Consider the following 19,592-nt stretch of genomic DNA (forward strand, 5'->3'; position numbering starts at 1 on the left):
TTAGAGACAAAGGTGCAAGGGGGGAAAATAACAAATAGACCAGTTTGTGCAGGATTTTTGGAGTGAAGGTAGTAGAAGATAAATTGGGACCAGATTATTCAAGAAGGATATCAGATGCTATTAAAGTAGTATAAAAATTTAGCTTTATCCTGGAGGTAATATCCTGGAGGTAAAAGGTCTTTAAGATGGAGAGCAACATGATGATGCACACAGTGGATTAGGATGCTTAATCTGGCAGAGTGTCGGGTGGCTAAGGGAGGAAATACCTGGAGATAGGGGGACCAGGTGCAATAGGATAGGTATCATTATCAAGAGTGTAAAAGTTTGTCCCCCAAAATCTTTGGCTTCTGATGATATCATAAGTAGAATAACACATTATCCTTCATAAAACACTGAAAGATGCAAAACCAAGATTTAGTTAAAAGCCAATGCCCAGAGTCTTATATCTGTGGCCATGAGCCACCAAAGAGCAAAGCTCCTGAAGATCTTCATATTGACAGTCTTTATTATGCGTTTGGTTTCATGCCTTGTAGTGTAAGCCCTTAGAAGGCAAAGATTATGTTGTATGGGTTGAGTAATTACACAACAGAGATACATCTGTACACCAATCAGCTTGAAGGCAAGTACTTTGTGTCAGATTATTGTTACCAGCAGGCTTTCAGATTCTGGGGTTGACTGGATCTCAGAGTCCCAGAATGATAGATCTGGATGTGACATGACTGTCACAGCAAGCAAAAGATTATTAGGAGCACAGCTGCTCCATTAAGCACTCATTCACTTTATTGGGACAGAGGAACAGCACTGATCACAGCTATAATTAAGGCTTAGCTCCAGCCATCATTCAGGAAGTATGCTTTCTCTCCATAGACATCATCTGATACTTAGTCCTTTGCCAGTTGCCTACAAACCTATTGTAACTTGCTGTATTCCTTGCTTGGTCCTGGGTTGCCATATGCTGATGGTTATATTGCCATGGAACCCTGTAGGTAGCCTATCACATTATGGTTATGTTGTCGCATGTCAGTCACATTTCTCTCCACTGCTCTTTGGGTGATACTCAACTTCAATTCTTTAGAAACTGTTGAGTGTTTAATTTTCAGTTACAGATGTACAGAAACACTGCAAGGATCTTGATAACACGTAAAGATGAGCCTCTGTTTTGGGGAGAAACATATCAGTAAAAGAACAATGACATTTCCCAGTCATCTACTGTCTAGTGTCTACTGTCTACTGTCATCTTTCTGGCTCATCTCTGGTCCTAGCTCATTGTGAATTTCCAGGTGACTGTCCAAGATACCTGTTCTGATGGATGAGTTCAGTAGGTAGCTAGATAGTACTGTGGATAGAGGTTTGGAGTCACTACGACCTGAGTTCAAATCTTGCCTGAGATACTGTGTAATCATGGCTAAGTCACTTAACCTTTGCCTGAGTCAGTTTCCTCATCTATAAAATAGGATTAATACTAGAACCTGCTTCCCAAGGTTGTTGTGACGTTAAAAATCAGATAATTTTTGTAAAGTGCTTTGCAAAGCTTAAAGTGCTTATCTAAATTTTAGTGTTCTTGTTGTTGTTATATCATTGTCTGAATAATGGGCACGTGCATTTTCTTGGATTTTTTCCTTTGTGGCTAATAAGGCCAAATTCTTTAGAAGAATTGTTTATCTGGCTTAGGAACCACTGAAGTGTTCTGGGTCTTGCTGCTATTAGCTTAGTAGCATCCACATGCAGTGATACTGGAGACCTTACCACGTATAGAAAGTTTTTCCTTGACTTGTGCTGTGTGCTGGAGTTCTTCCATGAGTGTGGCAAGCACCTTTAGTGAGCAAAAACCACTTGGCTTTATGTCTTGCTTTGTAGTAATAATCAGATTTTGCTCTTCATGGAATCTTGCATCATTTTGACATATTTATGGGAGACAACTTGTTGGAAAAATGCTTTTAGCATGGTATTTTACTCTACTGAATCAAATGTGTTTTTTATAGTTAACTAACAACAAGAGCAGTGGAATACTGAGCATTTAAAATTTTTTTCTGTCATTTGTATGATGATAAAGATATAGTCTACTGTGGAATATTGTTTGTGAAAGCCTTCCTGTTCCCTGAATGCTCTCATCAAGGATGCCCTTGAGGCATATGTAGATTATTCTCATGCATTTTTTATATAAATGGAAGCAGGCATATGGTTGAGTAATAATTGATGTTCTCTTGGCTATCTTTCTGGGCTAATGACGAGACCAGAACCTTTTTCTTTGCTTTTCGTATCTTCCCTTTCTTCAGATACTTCAAGCATTGATCTCTCAACGCTCTCAAAATTATGTCAGCTCCTGCATAGACCTCCTCCTTGAACACTTGGTCTAGTCCAGCTGCTTTCTCCACTTTTGTGTTCTTCAGTTCCATTGTTGTTTCTTTTAGAAGCATAGCTGAGAGACTGATGTGTAAATGTGGTGATTACTCTGTCCTTCGTGGTGAAAAGGACTTGTGTTTAAACATCTTTGCAGATGTTTCATCTTTCTTCATTTATTGTCCTCCATCCAGAATGATTTTGCTTAGTTGGAATTTTTTGCCAAGACTTTTTTAACCTGTTTTTTCCCTTTCATGACTTCTCAATATTTTGTGATGTCATAGCATGTAAATGTTTCAACATTATTCTTTGTAAACTTTTACAAACAAATATATTCTAAACTAATGATCTCCAAAGTTGAATATGCTTACCACATGGTATATGCAAGACTATCCATTAGCATGTGAGAAAGGAAATATTGGAAGTTTTATTTGTATTTCTTTTTATCTAAAAAATAAAAAGAAAGAATTAAGTGTTACTGATATGTGAATTCATACTGGAACTTTACTTCATCCTTATGTCACATGGTTATGTATCATGAATGATATATCAGGTACATGGAGGGGGAAGTGGGAGTTCCAAAACATTGAGGTGCTAACTCATTTATTTGCTTTCATTCATGTTGCATTTTTTCTTCTCATTTTAAAAATTCTGAGCTTAAGCACACACGCGCACACACACAAAAGGAGCTTTTCCATGTACATGGCACAGCACAAAAAGATTGTATATGAAACCATAAATCTTCATTTTATATTGTTTACTTTTTAAATAGCATATAATAAAATTTGCCTATTACTTTCGAAACTATTCTGAGTGTTTTTTTCTGAACTTCCGTTTTCTTTTTTTTTTTACATCAGCATTGCTAATCCTTCTTCCTCATACCTAACCCCTCCCATTAAAAACCAAGAGAGAGAGGAAAAAAAAACCTTTTTCACAAATATGCTTAGTCAAACAAAATGAATTTACATAGTGGCCATGTCTAAAAATGTATTCATCTTTTTGCAACTGATTTCCTTCAAGAAGTCAGGAGGTGGATAACATACATCAGTATAGATCTTCTGGAGGCACAGTTGGTCAGCGCATTTCTTCAGAGTTCTTAAGGCTTTCAAAATTGTTTTTCCTTATAACAGTCCTACCTGGTAGAAATGGTTCTCCTGGTTCCACTCACTTCATTCTGTGTCATTTCGCATCACCCAGGATTCTCTGAAATAATCTCCTTTATCATTTCTCATAATGCTATAATATTCTATTGCAGTAATATACCATGATTTTTTTTTTTTTAGCCATTCCCCAGCTGTCTAAGAAGCCACCTTAGGTACACCCTTAGATTCTAATTCTTTTTTTTTTTTTTTTAACTTTTAATATCCCTTTCTGATCAGGAAATTTGCTTTGCTTGTGATTATTCTTTTCATGGCAGCATCCTCCGTCTTCAATACTACTACCTTTTCATCCCCATTTGTTTCCCTGTTGAGTTTGGTATATTTCTACACCAAAATGTCCACGTATATGTGTGTATTTAACTCTTCTTTGTCTGTTTCAGATAAAGGTGACGTTCATCTGATGCTCACTCTTCCTACACCTTCCATGTTTGTATATACTTCTCACATATCCCAGTTATATGGAATAGCAACTTCCACTCCCTTTTTTCCTCCTTTCTACATTGGTATTTCTTTTTTCCCTCCATTCTATTTCCTTTCTTCAAACATATAGAACAGTACTAACCCACCACTAGGATCTCTGTCTTTCTTTGAAGAAGAAATGTCCTGTAGTGACATTTGTTTCTCTTCCTCTCTATGTTACCATCTATATCATCATACAGTTTCCAGTTGTTTCATAGACATTTACCTTTCTAGATTTCTAGATTTTTGTCTTTAAATTTCCAGGTCACCACCTGGATGGGCAGAACATTGGCCCTGGAGTCAGGAAGGGAGGAGAATAGACATTTACACAGCACTTACTCTATGCCAGGTATTATGCTGAGCACTTTTAATATTCCCTTCTCATAGCAGCCCTGGGAGGTAGGTGCTATACTCAGGAAGACCTGAGTTCAAACCCAGCCTCAAACATTACCAACTGAGTGACCCTGGGTAATAGTTTAACCTCTGTGTGCCTCAGTTTTCTCAACTGTAAAATGGGGATAATAACAGTACCTACCTCACAGTATTGTTGTAAAACATTTAGCACAGAGTCTGGCAGACAGTAGATGTTTTTTGCTTTCCTCTTTCCCTTCCTCTTATATTTTTAAAGTTTTTTTAAAGATCCATTTCCCCAGTATAGGATGATACTCAACTTTACAGAGCTATTCTTGTTTGTACATTATCTCTTTTTTATTTGAAATATTGTATTACAAGATCTCCTTTCATTAATAGTAGAAGCTATCAGATCTTATGTGATCTTGACTGGACCCTTGGTACTTGATCTGTACTTTTTTGGGAGTGTGGGGTGGGGTGGGTGAATGAGATGCTTGCAGTATTTTCCCTTTGATATGGGAGCTCTGGAATTTCGCATTCCTGGGACTTATATTTTTGTTATTCCTTTCAGGAGGTGATTTTGATCTTTCTATCTTTACTTTCACCTCTGCTTCTGAAAGATCTAGGTGTTTTTTATTTGTTTTTTATTTTTTTTAAATATAGTGTTCAGACCTTTTATTTTATCATGATTTTCAGGGAGTTCAATAATGATTAAATTATCAATCCTCAATGAGTTTTCCAGGTACTGACCTGGAAGATCTCCTCGTTACAGCTTTAAGACCACCCTGGGTCTTTTCAAGAAGAGCTTTCTGCTCTCGCTGCCTCCGCACATAAAGCCTTGAAGGCTGTTTGTCCAGTTTCCAGCTCTGGCCTCACTATGCAATGGAGCATCTTTGCTGGTGGCACCCTTTCCCACTGCCCTTGGGTTTCTGGCTGATGTGCATTTCTAGGGTAGAAGAAATCCCTTCTTTGATTTCTCATTGAATTTTTTAAATAATTGTTTGCTCTGGTATAAACTTCAGTGTTTTTCTGGAGTAGGTATATAGGATCTGGGTGGACTCCCTCCTCTTCAGGTCTTATCTTGGCCAGAAGATGTCCAGAGTGCTGCATTTCATGTGTGCCCTGCCAAATGATTTGTGAATTATATAACCTAGTTTAAATTATTTTAGCCCTTACAAGATTGAATTTAAAAGATTCCTACACAGAAATCACAGGTTGACAATAGTAATACTAATAATTTGAACACAATTGAGAAGCAAGAAAACGGTGGAGCTAACACTTCTCTTTGCTCATTGACATTCACATTAAGCAATAAAACTAGCAACTGAGATCTGACGAGGTCTGCTAAAACAATTCAAAATTATCAAGATTATTTGAAATATGAATTTGTATCTGTTATTATTAATGATGAACTTTCCCCAAATTTATAGAAAGAAGACCTTGAGATATAAGCTATTGAGAGTAGGAAGTCATTCTGATTAGAATGACATCTAAAAACTAAGGTTGTTTTCCCTGCTGAAAATGACATATGTTACCTAAAAACACTCTTCATCTTTATAGTTTAAAAAAATTTGGAAAAAATAATGTTCAAATCTATTTACTAATCTTTCACCTGAAGGGTTTGAGTGAGCTTTGAACCCATTTGTTAAAAATACAAAAGTAATACATATTCTGATTTTCAAGAACAATTGATTGAAAAAGGAAGGAAAAATTTCACTAGCTGAATTTTTAGCAAAAACTTTTGCATGTTTGGTGGATAGGACTGAAAAAATTAGTAGAATAATTTAGTAATTATAGCCAAAAATGTATTTTTTCCTTTGATACCTATATATCTTTGTGAATTATCTTTTTTTTTTTTGCTCTGACAGTCATTAAAGTCAAGCATCAGAATAAACTGAACTTCGAAAACTGATTTGTAAATAGATAGATGATTCAGAAATAATTCCCATATCAATATGAGTCATTTCTTGTTTAATTGTAATCAATTTCATTTTTGTGATTTTATTCTATTATTCTGTTTTTACTTGTGGTAGGATTCTGTCGGTGTTAAATCAAGTTGTTTTTTTTTCCCTCCAGATTTATTTATTTGTTTTCAATTTTCAACAATCCCTTCCACAAGTTTTAAATTTTCTCCCCCTCCCTTCTGCCTGCCTCCTCAAGATGGTGTGCAATCTTATATAAGCTCTACACATACATTCTTATTAAACACATTTCCACAGTCCTGTTGCATAGAAGAATGAAAACAAATGGGAGAAAGCATGAATAAAACTAAATAAAACCAAACATAACAAAAGAGAAAATAGTCTGCTTCATTCTGTGTTCCAGCTCTATAATTGTTTCTCTGGATGTGGGTGGCATTTTGAGTCATGAGTCCTTTGGACATGTTTTAGGTCCTTGTATGGCTGTGAAGGGTTAAGTCTATGAAAAGCACTCATCACACACTGTGGCTGTTACTGTGTACAATGTTCTCCTGGTTCTGCTTACTTCACTCAGCATCAGTTCATATAAATCTTTTCAGGTTTTTCTGAAGTCCACCTATTCATCATTTCTTATAGCACACTAGTATTCCATTATATTCATATACCACAATTTGTTCAGTCATTCCCCAACTGATGGACATTCCTTCGGTTTCCAGTTCTTGCATAACAAAAAGAGCTGCTATAAATATTTTTGTACATGTGGGTCCTTTTCCCATTTTTATGACTTCTTTGGGATACAACTTTAGAAGCAATATTGCTGGATCAAAGGATATGCACATTAAATCAAGATTTTAAAAACAATAAAACATATCCAATTACATTTATTATTATTTTTTAATGAGAGTAAAAATGTTTTGTATTCTTAATAAAAAATTATTTTAAAAATATTTATTTCATTTTATTTGACTATTTTGGGTCTAATTTTATGTGTTTTATTATGTACATAACATATCAGTGCAGTATTCTATCTGCCTAATTTATAGTTAGTCAGTATGCATATATTGTGGGTGAGTACTTAAAAGATTTTACTTATGGGATACATGATTAAAAATGTGTAAGGGATCATTGTCAAATAGCTTCACTTGGACAGTGAATAATATTTATTTACTGGTTAAAGTCATTTTTGGGCTTTTTTTTTGTCTCACTAATATATAATTATAATTAATTCATACTTAATTGAATAATTATATATTTATGGCAATTGAGCTTTCCAACTAAACTTTTTTTGAATGATATTTTATTTTTTCCCAATTACATGTCAAAACAGCTTTTAACATTCATTTAAAATTTTTTTTGCTTTCCAAATGATTTCCCTTCCTCCCCTCTCTGGTCCCTGAGATAGCAAACAATTTGATATAGATTATATATGTGGAATCATATTTCCAAAGAAACATATTTCCATAATAGTTATGTCCAACTTAACTTTTGCATGAAATTTTTGTAATCAGTGTCAATACTTTTCCTACAGTCACATCCATATGTACATATTGTTCCCAGTGCCTGGAATCCACTCCCTCTTCACTTCTGCCTCTTATTTTCCTTCAAAGTTCTGCTCAAATGCTATCTTTCACATGAGGTTTTTCCTCATCTCCTTAGCTACTAGTACTTCTTGCCTCAAATTACCTGATATTTATTTTGTATGTACTAGATATATGAATATATGTATAGTATATCTATATATGCATATAAGTGTGTATGTGTGTATATATGTATATGTATATTTGTTGTCATTCAGACATTTCAGTTTTGTCCAACTCTTCATGTCTCCATTTGGGGTATGGTTTGCCATTTTGTTCTCCAGCTCATTTTACAGGTGAGAAAACTGAGGCAAACAGGGTTAAGTGACTTGTCCAGAGTTATATGTCTAGTAGTGTCTGAGGCCAAAGTACTGAAGTCTTCTTGACCCCAGACCCAGCACTCTATCCATTATCTAGCTGCCACACACACACACACACACACACACACACACACACACACACACACACACATACACCATATATATATGTGGAGAGAGAGAGAGAGAGAGACAGAGAGAGAGAGAGAGAGAGAGAGAGAGAGAGAGAGAGAGAGAGAGAGACAGAGAGAGAGAGAGACAGAGAGACAGAGAGAGAGAGAGAGAATATCCTGATGTACATGAGACCTCTGGGTGGTGTAGTGTATATAATGTGTTAGATTTGGAGTCAGGAAGACTTGACTTTGAATTCTTCCTCAGGTACTTATTAACTATATGATTCTCAGCGAGTCACTTAGCATCTCTCAGAGTCATTTTCCTCATTTGTAAAATAGAATAATAACAGCAAATATCTCACAGGGATGTTTTAAGGATCAAATGAGATAACACACATAAAAATTCTTGGTAAACCTTAGCATACTCTATAAATGTTACCTATTGTTATTATTATCAAAGTCAGGAACTGTTTTGTTTTTATCTTTGTACTTCCAGCACCTGGCAGAGGCCTGAAATATTTGTAGTTGCTTAATAAATGTGTGTTTATCCATTGTTACTGAAGAAGACCATGACATCAGAGAAATGATGACATGACTTGCACTTGACTTTGTTTTGAGTGAGAGAGGGCTGTTCAGGTCACCAGCCTCATTTCTCCTCCCGAGCCATCTGAATCCAGTGACCAGATATTCATCAGGATGACTGGAGATGATCCAGGATGAGGCATTTGGAGTTCAGTGACTTGCCCAAAGTCACACAGCTAGTGAGTGTCAAGTGTCTGAGGTGAGATTTGAAATCAGGTCCTCCTGACTCCTGCACTGACTGGAAAAAATAAAATATCATTCAAAAAAAGTTTAGTTGGAAAGTTCAATGGCCATAAATATATAATCATTCAAATTAAGTATGAACTAATTACAATTACATATTAGAGAGACAAAAAAAGAGCCTAAAAGTGACTTTAATCAGTAAATAAATATTATTTACTGTCCAAATGAAGCTATATAGCAGCCAAGACCAGTGATGATTTGGCAATGGTCCCTTAAAATCTTTTAAGTACTCACCCATAATATATGCATACCGACTAACTATCAATTAGGCAGATAGAATATTGTACTGATATATTATGTACATAATAAAACACTGCATCACCTAGTTGCCCTGCTTAATAAATAGCTGTTGATTGATTAGTCTATTTCTCATTTTTTGTCATCAGTAACTTGTTTAAAAAGGTCATTCTGTTTACTTGCCTGCCAAAGCTGTAGCATGCACAGTGGCCACACGCCAGTGAACCATCTCAGTAGATGGGCTAAACCAGGTTGAGAGTAACTGATAGGCCTCAAACCCATTAGTAATATAGGGGAATGTCTACCCAAACATATGAAGACTTCCCGTGGTAGAATGGGTGGATGAGAACAATGTATTCCAACAGCCATTGAAGCAGCTGAAGCAGGTGAGGAAATGCTTAGAGCTTGGTCAGACAGGGAAGATTTCAAGGTCATTACTAGTCATCTTGACTTTGTCTTCCACCGGACACTCATCACTCTGGAGAAGAGAGTGAGGCTAATGTCTTCGTACAACTCTTCCTTACTTAACTCCAGTTTACCACAGGTCAAGACATCCCCCATGAGGTCATTGATCATCTCCAAAAACAACTTGCAAGCCACATCTTTTTCTCATTTTTATTCTTCAAACTTTGTGTTACTTTTGATCTTAGCTCAAACAAGCCTATGGTCTGATGATCCTCAGGCAGGGGATTCAGGAATAGTTCTCACGGGGTAATGAGTTGTTACTTGTCTGCTAAAAAAAGTCAGTTTCATTTGGGGGGGATGTTATTCAGGACGTAAGATGGCCAGCACTTTGCCAGTCTTTGCTTGAAGAACATTTTTATAATGCATGGGCATGAAATTTTAATATGTCAAAAGTCCATGGCTCATTACTCCTAAAATATTTTCCAACATAAATTTTGCTTTGATTTAATTTGGAGACTCTCTTTTAGTTAATCATAAAATTTCTGTAACAGGGCATTGACCAATGAGAAAATAGCACCATTTGCTTTGCCTGGTGTAATCATTACCTCCACATGGAGACTGAGTCTTCTTTGGAAGTTCATGATATGGAATTGAGGGTATAACTTCATTTATTATAATTTAGAACTTTCCCAAGTTTTCTGTAGCTGTTTCTAATCTACTTATTATGCTATGAAGAAAAGTCTTTTGATTGACTGCTGGGATGGAACTGGATGTGCCCACAAAATGTACTAACTGTACAAGCCCCTTTCTCTCCTTGGTTTTGAATGAAGAGGACAAAAGAAAGTGGTCTTGGACCTTTGTCTTCCCCCCAGGGCCTCTACCAGTATGGCCCATGAGCCATGGTTATGCTTGTATCCTTTGTGTTTCTGTTCTTTTCTCGTCTTAGGTAAGAGGGTATTGGAGATGGATTGAACCAGGCTACAACTTTGGGAGTTTTTAAGCAGTCAGAAGAACACATTGCAAGAGATCCAAGAATATCATAGTTTGTGGGCAGCCAAGTCCAGGGTGCTAGTATAGCTCAACAATTGACTTGACAAAACCTAGCATGTCCTGAAGCAAGGAGATGTTATCTCCAGTGAAAATGACACATTTGGAAGTAAACTCTATGGGTGAATGCTTTATAGCAACCACTTTAAGTGTGAGTCTATTTTTTTCCCACAGGCTAAGATAGTGTGGCAGGAGAGTATGGGGGGTATATTCAGGAGATATTTCTGTTCATTTGTTCTTTCTATATCCATTTGTAAAAGTTAATTGGTTAAATGCTATTGCAATAGATGTTGGCGTATAAGCTACAATTATTTTCATGGTGGTCTTTTGAGGATATTTGTCCCAAGTACAAAATGACCAAATATCCTATGAAAATGATGTTTCTTATTTGCTCCATGTGTATTTGTCTTGCCCTGAATTTTCTGGATTTCTGATGCCACCGAGATATGGAGGAAAGGGCTTGGAGAGAAGGGAAGCAAAATATAAAGGGCAATTTTTAGGGGTCATCACGCTAATTGAATTTTTAAAGGTCCCAGTTGTGCTTTGTGGTATCTGTCTCTGTAATAGCTTGGTACATCCGCTACTTTTTAGAAACAGATACAAAGTAAAGGTGTGGGCACCTTTCCCCTTTCCAATGCAACCTTCTTTAGTTTCTACTTTTGTTACTCTTAAGCCTAAGCAGTTTACCATTTTTCCTATAAATGAAGCCCAAGCTTCTTAAGACCAATGTCTGGACCTCTCCATAGTTTGAGATGACACATCTTTCTAGCTTTCCCTCCCACTACTGTGCTTCTCAAGCTCTTTACTCTAACCAAACAGATCTACCTTGCTGTCCCCTTCATGTGCCTTGCTCTTTCTGGCCTCTTCATCCTTGGTTCATATTCCTCTCCTCAATCTCTCGCCACCCATCAAGATTTTACTCTTCCTTCCAGGGCCACCTCCTTTATGAAACCATTCCTGATGACACCACTCAGTCTTCTGAGACAATGCTTTTCATATCAGTATGATTCTTATACCACCCAATGCCTTGTATCAAAGTTATTTGTATGTGTGCCCCGCCCTTTTATGTTTTAAACTCCTAGAAAGTGGGGCCTGTCATACAATTTCTCAAGACCCTTTAACTTGCTGTAATTTAGTGGAGTGGGGATATGCTGCCATTTCCAAAAGGAAGGAGAATAAATTAAAATCTTATCCAAGTTCTCTGTTCCCTGTAAGTTATCCCTGATTTATTGACTTCCTAGTCCAGTATTGGCTTTTCCTATCTCTGACTAGATAGATCTCTTACTGCCCCTTCCCATGCCCCCCAACATTCCTTAACCATCTCAGTACAGTTCTGCTTTGGTTGTCTCCAAAAGTGGTCTCTCTCCCGGCCTCTGATTGTATTTACTGCATCATCTTTTGGCTTTAGTGAATTGGTTCCAAAATGAACATCTTCCCTGTAATAGGTGTTTTATTCTCACAGTTATCCAGTAGACAAATGGTCTGAATCCTTCCCCAGCTCTTCATATCTGTTCCTGATTCCAAGTGGGCTCCAGTATAGATGAAGTTTAACTTGTGTGTATGGGAGAGTTGTCAAGACTGATAGGGCCTCGTTCATAGCAGGCATGAAACAAGAAATTGTTGAAATAATAAACTTACATTTTTAAAGATCTACATTTGCATATGCACATATACATATGCACATGCATAAACATTAACAAAAGTGTTGGGGTTTTCAGTCAAAAGTTCTAGGAAAAAAAGATATTTTTCTTTTTCCATAAAGATTGATGACAAAAAAATTTGTGGAGTTGAGAATGGTAATGAAATGTATAAGGGAAAGTGGAGGAATGGAAAAGAGAGAAGGCAAATGCAAACAGACCAACATTTCATCCAACCCACAATAAAATACATAGGTACAAGACAGCTGTGCTTGGTCATGCTGATGCTGCAGTTACAAGTGTTTTCAAACTTGGGGGAAGGAATCTGCTGCTTAGAAGAGAAGGAAAGATTCAACTATTAATGCATTCACTTTGGCAGTCCTCATATAGGTAAGCTGCTTGAAATTGAATGGATGGGAGACATTCAGGGAAAGATGTCTTAGTCTTCCTCCTATCTTCAGTGGATGTAAAAATGAACTAAGTGTATATTCTCATCTGACTGCCTCCGATCTGTGCCTTAGACTGTCTCCATCAATATTAGCCACAAAACTGAGGTGAGAGGAAGAAGATGGGATATTATTTAAGATTTAAAACAGGAGGTTTCATGTTTAAGAGCACAGGAGAGAAATAGGTAGCAAGGTACTGAGTAGCGAGGAGATGGCTTCTCTGGGAATCTGACTTACCTTTGCCTATTCTCCAACATGAGCTGGCCATGGCAAGAAGCAGATGGAGGCCTCTTCTAGTGACAGAACCCTGAAGGGAAAAACATTGACTGTGAGAGTTGTTGTTTCTCTTAGTTCATGCCTCATGTCACAAGAAGCAGAAACAAGCAAGGATTAAGAGTTCCTGAATCCTTCATCTAATCAGTTGATGGATGAAGTGACCATCATTGGTTGGCAGCTGAGGTGTGTTTCCCAGTTTTTTTTTCTCCCTGCTCTTAGAAGCAGTGGCCAGGGAATGAGTGCACATCAGTGTGGTAGATAGTTTATTTTGTGTTTTTATTCTAGCTATTGTTTATTTGCAGAGTAAACTGCTATACACAATTAAACATATTCTATCTATTCCTGGGGGTGGGTGGGGGTGGGGGCTGATCTCATTACACCAAGGTTTCTGGGGTGAATGAGGTAGAATTATCCAGTAGGTGGCTATATAGATACTTATGGTTATATAAATCTGTACTGATCAAACCCCTTAGGCTAATGAGATGATGTTGTAACTCAGAAGTAGAGTTAGGGATTAGTAGGTCTTCTACTTTATTAGAACCATGGAGAGTTTGACATTTCCCCAACACTTCCCCTCATCAGATGGAGTAAATAACTGCCACAATGGGGCTTGTGTGGGATTTGTCCAGTGCTTGATCCTTCTAGAGGCAGCTTAGCTGGCATGGTGGATAGAGTGCTAGGTCTGGAATCAGGAAGACATGAGTTCAAATATGACATCAGACACTTCCTAGCTGTGGGACCCTGGGAAAGTCACTTAACTGCTCTGTGCCTCAGTTTCCTTTTCTGTAAAATGAGAATATCAATAGTTTCGACCTCCTAGGGTTGTTGTGAGGATCAAATGAGATGATATTTGTAAAGCATTTAATGTATTGTCTAGCATATAGTAATCCCTTAGTAAACACATTTTAAATAGGACCAGGACAGTGATTGGCAACCACCCTTGGTGATTGGTTGAATGAGATGCTATGCTTTTGTGGGGGAATACATTCTTACAATTTCATGATGAAGAAAACCCCTCTAAAACAGTACTAATAATAGCTGGTGTATATATACAGGCATACCTAGGAGATAGTACAGGTTCGTTTCTATATCACCTCAATAAAGCAAATATTGCAATGAAGCCAGTCACACGAATTTTTTAGTTTCCCAGTGCATATAAAAGTTATGTTTACACTATATTATAGTCTATTAAGTGTGAGATTGTATTGCATCTAAAAAATACATATCTTAATTTAAAAATACTTAATAAAAACCACTAATCATCATTTGAGCTTTCAGTAAGTCGTAATTTTTTTGCTGGTGGAGAGTGTTGCCTCAGTGCTAATGGCTGCTGACTGATCAGAGTGGTTGTTGTTGAAGGGTGGGGTGGCTGCGTCAGTTTCTTAAAACATAATAGCATTGAAATTGGCCCCATCAATTAAATTCCTTTCCCTTGAACACTTAGAGGTCATTGTAGGGGTATTAACTGGCCTAATTTCAGTAGCATTGTTTCTGGAAATAGAGAAGCCCAAGGACAGGGTGAGAGATGGGGAACAGCTGGTTGGTGGAGTAGTCAGAATACACACAACATTTATTGAGTTTGCTGTCTTATATGAGTTCAGTGGCATCCTAAAACAATCACAATAATAACATTGAAGGTCACTGATCACAGATCACTGTAACAGATGTAATAATAATGAAAAAGTTTGAAAAATTGTGAGAATTACCAAAATGGGACGAAGAGATACAATATGAAAAAATACTGTTGGAAAAAAGTGCTGATAGACTTGTTCCACATGCGGTCACCACAAACCTTCAATTTATGGGGAAAAAAAACAACAACCCCAAACCCACAATATTTGCCAAGTGCAATAAAATGAGGTCTCCCCCCTTTCTCTCTCTCTTTCTCTCTCTCTCTCTCATTCTCTTTCTCCCTCTCTCTCCCCCCTTTCTGTCTCTCTGTCTCTCATCTTTCTCAGAATTATGGGGTGTTTTAATATTTGCAAAAATCCTTTTCTTATGACAATCCTGTAAGGTAATCATTACAGGCATGTTATTCTCATTTCATAGCTACTAAAGCTTAAGTTCCACAGAGCTGCAATGAATTGTCCAAGGTCATACAGGTGAATATCAGAGCCAAGATTTGAATTCAGGTTCTTTGGCTGATATTATACTTATCACTTTGCCATATAACATCTCCTTCTCCTTCTCCCGACAGAACAGGAGACAAATGGAACTAGGAAGTATTGGGCTGCAGTGAAGAGACTGGAATGTATTGAGGAAAGCTGAGGTTTGCAGTCACTCAAAGGGATGGTTATTGGTGGCATATAGGCTGATATCAGGACCCTGAATACAATTCAAAATAGGCAAAATTTATATTTGTCTCCTTCAGATGCTTTTACAATAATATAAAGTTTTACTTTTAATGGATACTTTTTTGTTTTTACACACTGTTATTCCCAAACCTTTCCATGTCTCCTCCCTTTCCCAGAAGGCCATACCATGTAATGAAGGAGAGGAAAAATGAGAGCAATTTCACAGAACTAAGTAAACACACAAAGTTCCAACAATGTATTATATATAGTGTTCCACACCCAGGGTCCACCGCCTCTACAAAGAAGGGAAAGATGCCTATCTTCTCATATTTTCTTTAGGGACCAGCCTGGTCATGATAATTAGACATCAGCTGTTCCTTTTCAATCCTGGAGCACAGAACTGGCTTCAAATATGACCTCTGCCCCTTCCAACTGTATGACCTTAGGCAAGTCACTTAAGCCGAATCCTAGTTTCCTCATTTGCAAGCTGGAGTGATAATTCTTGTAATATTAATTTTATGTGCTTTTTTTTTTTTTTTGGTAGGGCCTAGGGTAGGGAGGAAGGTGTCTCAGTGTCTAGACCAGTTCCTTTTACATAGTAGGCACTTAAAAAAAATTGTTGAATTGAATTGAACTTCAAACCTCAAATAGCTTGTTGTTATCCTCTTGGTAACTGAGTCTTCTAACTCATTCAAAGTTATCCATCTTCGCTTCCCATCAAAATTCTCATTTCTCTGTATGTTCTCATCAGTACTTAGCCAGACTTTGAACTGATTATTGGATGAAAATAATTCAGTGCACCTAGCCTTGCAGAAAACAGATCCCTCATAATGTTTTATTGAATTAAATTGATGAATAAATCCTCCTGGGGTAGGTAGGGATGGACATGAAATAATTTCCATTTTCAGACCCTAAGCCTAAGGAAGAGAAAGTTTAATCTGTTTGCTTAAAGTCACACAGAGAGTTAGGAGCGCTGATTGGCACTGGGGAGCAACAAGAAAATGATTTCTTGTTGAAATTTCATTTTCCTCATCTCATCAAATCTGTGTGATCACAGGCCTCCAAGACTTCCTAACCTTCACTACTCTCATCATTCATCGCCTTTAAACTGACATTTTCTTTTAGGAAACTTTTCTTTTAATGAATTTTTTATAACTTTCTCTGTCATTGATAAATTGTTGGTTTTGAAGTAACATACAGAAGTAATATGTAGTGTGGGGAAAGTTTACCAGAATCATTCTAAGATGAATTTAGAATTACTACTGATATACACATCCCCTGTAATCTACCCTCAGTTATGAAGAGCAGGATCTGGCCTCCAACATTGGCTCTCTTTTTTCTTCACTTATCATTGGCTCCTTTCCCTAGTTTATAATTTTTCTTGGAGATAGATTCTCCCATGCCCATTCCCCCTAATTCCCCCCAACCCCAGTTGGGATGGTTCCTTTGCCTTTATCCATTGATGATCTTCCATAGTGTTGACCCTTCCCTTGTCAGTTCCACTAACCCCAGTCTTGACCCTGATGATGATGATGATGATGAATCTCTCATTGACCTCAGCCACATGGATGAGACAGGCAATAGTGACCTTGTCCTGGAGATCACTAGTTCCATGGATGTCCCGCAACACACTTTTGGTTTTGTTAGGGGAATCCCAATGAGGTTCTGCTCTGGTGTAGGATATTGTGAGCTGGTATAGTAGAATAAAGAGATGAGGCCTAGGAAAAGAGGAGAAGTTGGGGTGAAGTTCATAAGTTGAAAGAACAATCAGCATTGGTTAAAAGTGACATTCTATTAAAGAAAACACTGCATGGTAATTGGAATATTTTATTGAAATGCAATAATTAAAATGCCATTTTAAAATTACATCATCAAAGAAATGTCTGATTAAAAAGGATTGCAATGAGATGAATGAAAAGCCCGAGACAGTTTCTGGGTAATTAGTAATCAATTTATTAATTAGGCTAGCAAATAATCAATTAATTGATGGTGAGTGGTCTCTCTGGATAACCAAAGACAAAACCATGGTGATCCCTGAATGCTTAAATACCTTTGTAAAAGAATATGCTCCTGATAGGTGAAAATCAGCTCTGATTGGTGAAAAATAAATTTGGGGGGAATGGGTGGATTTTCAAATAAGGAGGTGGGCTAAAAATCTTCAGCTGCTCTTGCTGAGAACATGGTTTGATCATGAGACTCAGCTGCCTCCCCAATCTGGACAAAGGAACCCATCTCTACCCAGACCACTCTGGTTGGTTTTCTGTTTCATAAGCAGGGTGACCCCAAATTCTAATGGAAGATTCCAAGGACAGGGGCTCATTACCTTGAGGGCAAAAACTCACCTACACTGGATTCTGTTTACTCTTTAGACAGTAGCAAAGTCATTTAGTTGGGTGGAGTCCTGCCCAAGATTGAGGAGCAGGTACCTGGAGGATTTAGGCAATCTCATCTATCAACAATGTCCCTCAGAAACTGATGGAATGACCTTCTAGGGCTGGTCTCTGAATGAAGAAATAGAAAGGAAAAGCTTTAATCCTAATTTAATAATTGATTACTGATATAATTGAAAAATAATTATTTCTCTCAGTAAAAAATAAAAATATGCACTAATCACTTGGCAAAATTGAGGAATAACTGATGGGTAGACCCTTGTGTCTGTTGTGAGTTCTTGATGAAAGGCTCCTGGAACATTCAGTGGACAAACTTGTAGGAGTATGTGGATAGGAGGATGTTGTGAGGATAAAAGGAGATGATGTTTGTACAGCAATGTGCAAACTCTAAAATGCTGCATAAATTCTAGCTCTTATTATTATCATCATCATTGTCATCATCACCACATTTATTATTTTTAGAGTTATGCAGAATGAACAATCAAAAATGGGCAAAGACCTGCACTTTTGGAAGTAATAACCACATAGATAAAACCACAGATTTGATGGAATGTAGAAATCACATTTCTTGCCTGATGACCTAGCAGCAAATTACTACTTCCTATAGTAAATTGACAGGTACAAAAACATGCATGTCAGATTCAGGAGACTAATATACATAAGAACTATAATAATGTAAATGAAGACAATGCTAAAAGATAAAAAATAATAAGAGGTCAAGAAAAATGCAATGACCAGTGTGGTTCCAGATGACTGATGTTGAGATATATATTTCTCATTTCTATTGGGAAGTGAAACCTTGCTTTTGATATCAGCTTCCTTCAGTATTTGGGATGGTTTTTACTTAACTTTTTTTTTCTAGAAGAGAGGTATGCGTGATGAGTAGGAAAAAAATCAAAATGCATCAACAAAATACTTATTTTTTTAAATAAGGTAACAGAAGAGCTTGTTGACAGATAAGAAAAAGAGTAAAGTGCCATGTCCATAGGATTCATACCCTTTTTCTCTTCCTAGCTCCAATGTTCGTTTGTAAAAATGAATTGTTTTGTTGACTGGTTGGGGAGTTTAGAGTTTGTTGCTGGCAGAGATGATGTTTGACGTACATGTAGGAATTATGGGGAGCATCTCATTTAATTTTGTATCAGATGCCTTGCCCACAGGAAGTGCTAGTTATTATCAAATGAGGCAATATTTGTCAAATACCTTGTGAAATTTAAAGTGCTATATAAATGTTGGATATTATTGACAATAATAGTAGAAAAAATTTAAATGAATGAATAGATGTTAAAGGATAATTTCTCCTTTCTAGCAAGACAAACCAGGAAGGAGCTAGACATTAGCTTTTCTCTAAAACTAGCTCTGACCCAGATGAATTAATTTTAATAGGAATTGTTTCAAAGACAAGAGCCATAAGAATAGATATGATTTGTAGGGTTTTCAAATCACGAAACTTTATCTGTGTAAGAAGAAGATACAGGAGCCAGAACACTCTCCTAGCTCTGGTTTGGGACTTTGTGTCTCCCCAAAATAGGTTTTCTCTTCCTCTTTTACACTGCAGAGAGGGCTAACTCAGCAGCCAGCAGGTAGAGGAAGCTCCTGCCCCAAGTGAGCTGATAGGTCCACAGGTATTTCATCTCCATTGAATGCCTAGTGTACATGTTAAAATGTGTATCAGGAACATAGCAAGGCTGATGAGGAGGCAGGTGTCTGGGACCAGGGATAAAGACATTGCAGAGTGACCTTAATATTCCTCTCTCCCCAGGAGCTGTACCCCTGCTTTTCTTTGAAGCCCAGCCCTA

At 37.2% G+C, this 19,592-nt stretch overlaps 1 pseudogene; it reads right to left on the reverse strand.

The window, feature by feature from the left end:
• Window positions 1-16,815: 16,815 nt before the first annotated feature.
• The window catches only part of LOC140514343 (transmembrane protein 202-like), an 80,586-nt pseudogene continuing 77,809 nt past the window's right edge, over window positions 16,816-19,592 (reverse strand).

Source organism: Notamacropus eugenii, chromosome 1 (assembly GCF_028372415.1).
Source record: "Notamacropus eugenii isolate mMacEug1 chromosome 1, mMacEug1.pri_v2, whole genome shotgun sequence".
In the NCBI taxonomy this organism is placed as follows: domain Eukaryota; kingdom Metazoa; phylum Chordata; class Mammalia; order Diprotodontia; family Macropodidae; genus Notamacropus; species Notamacropus eugenii.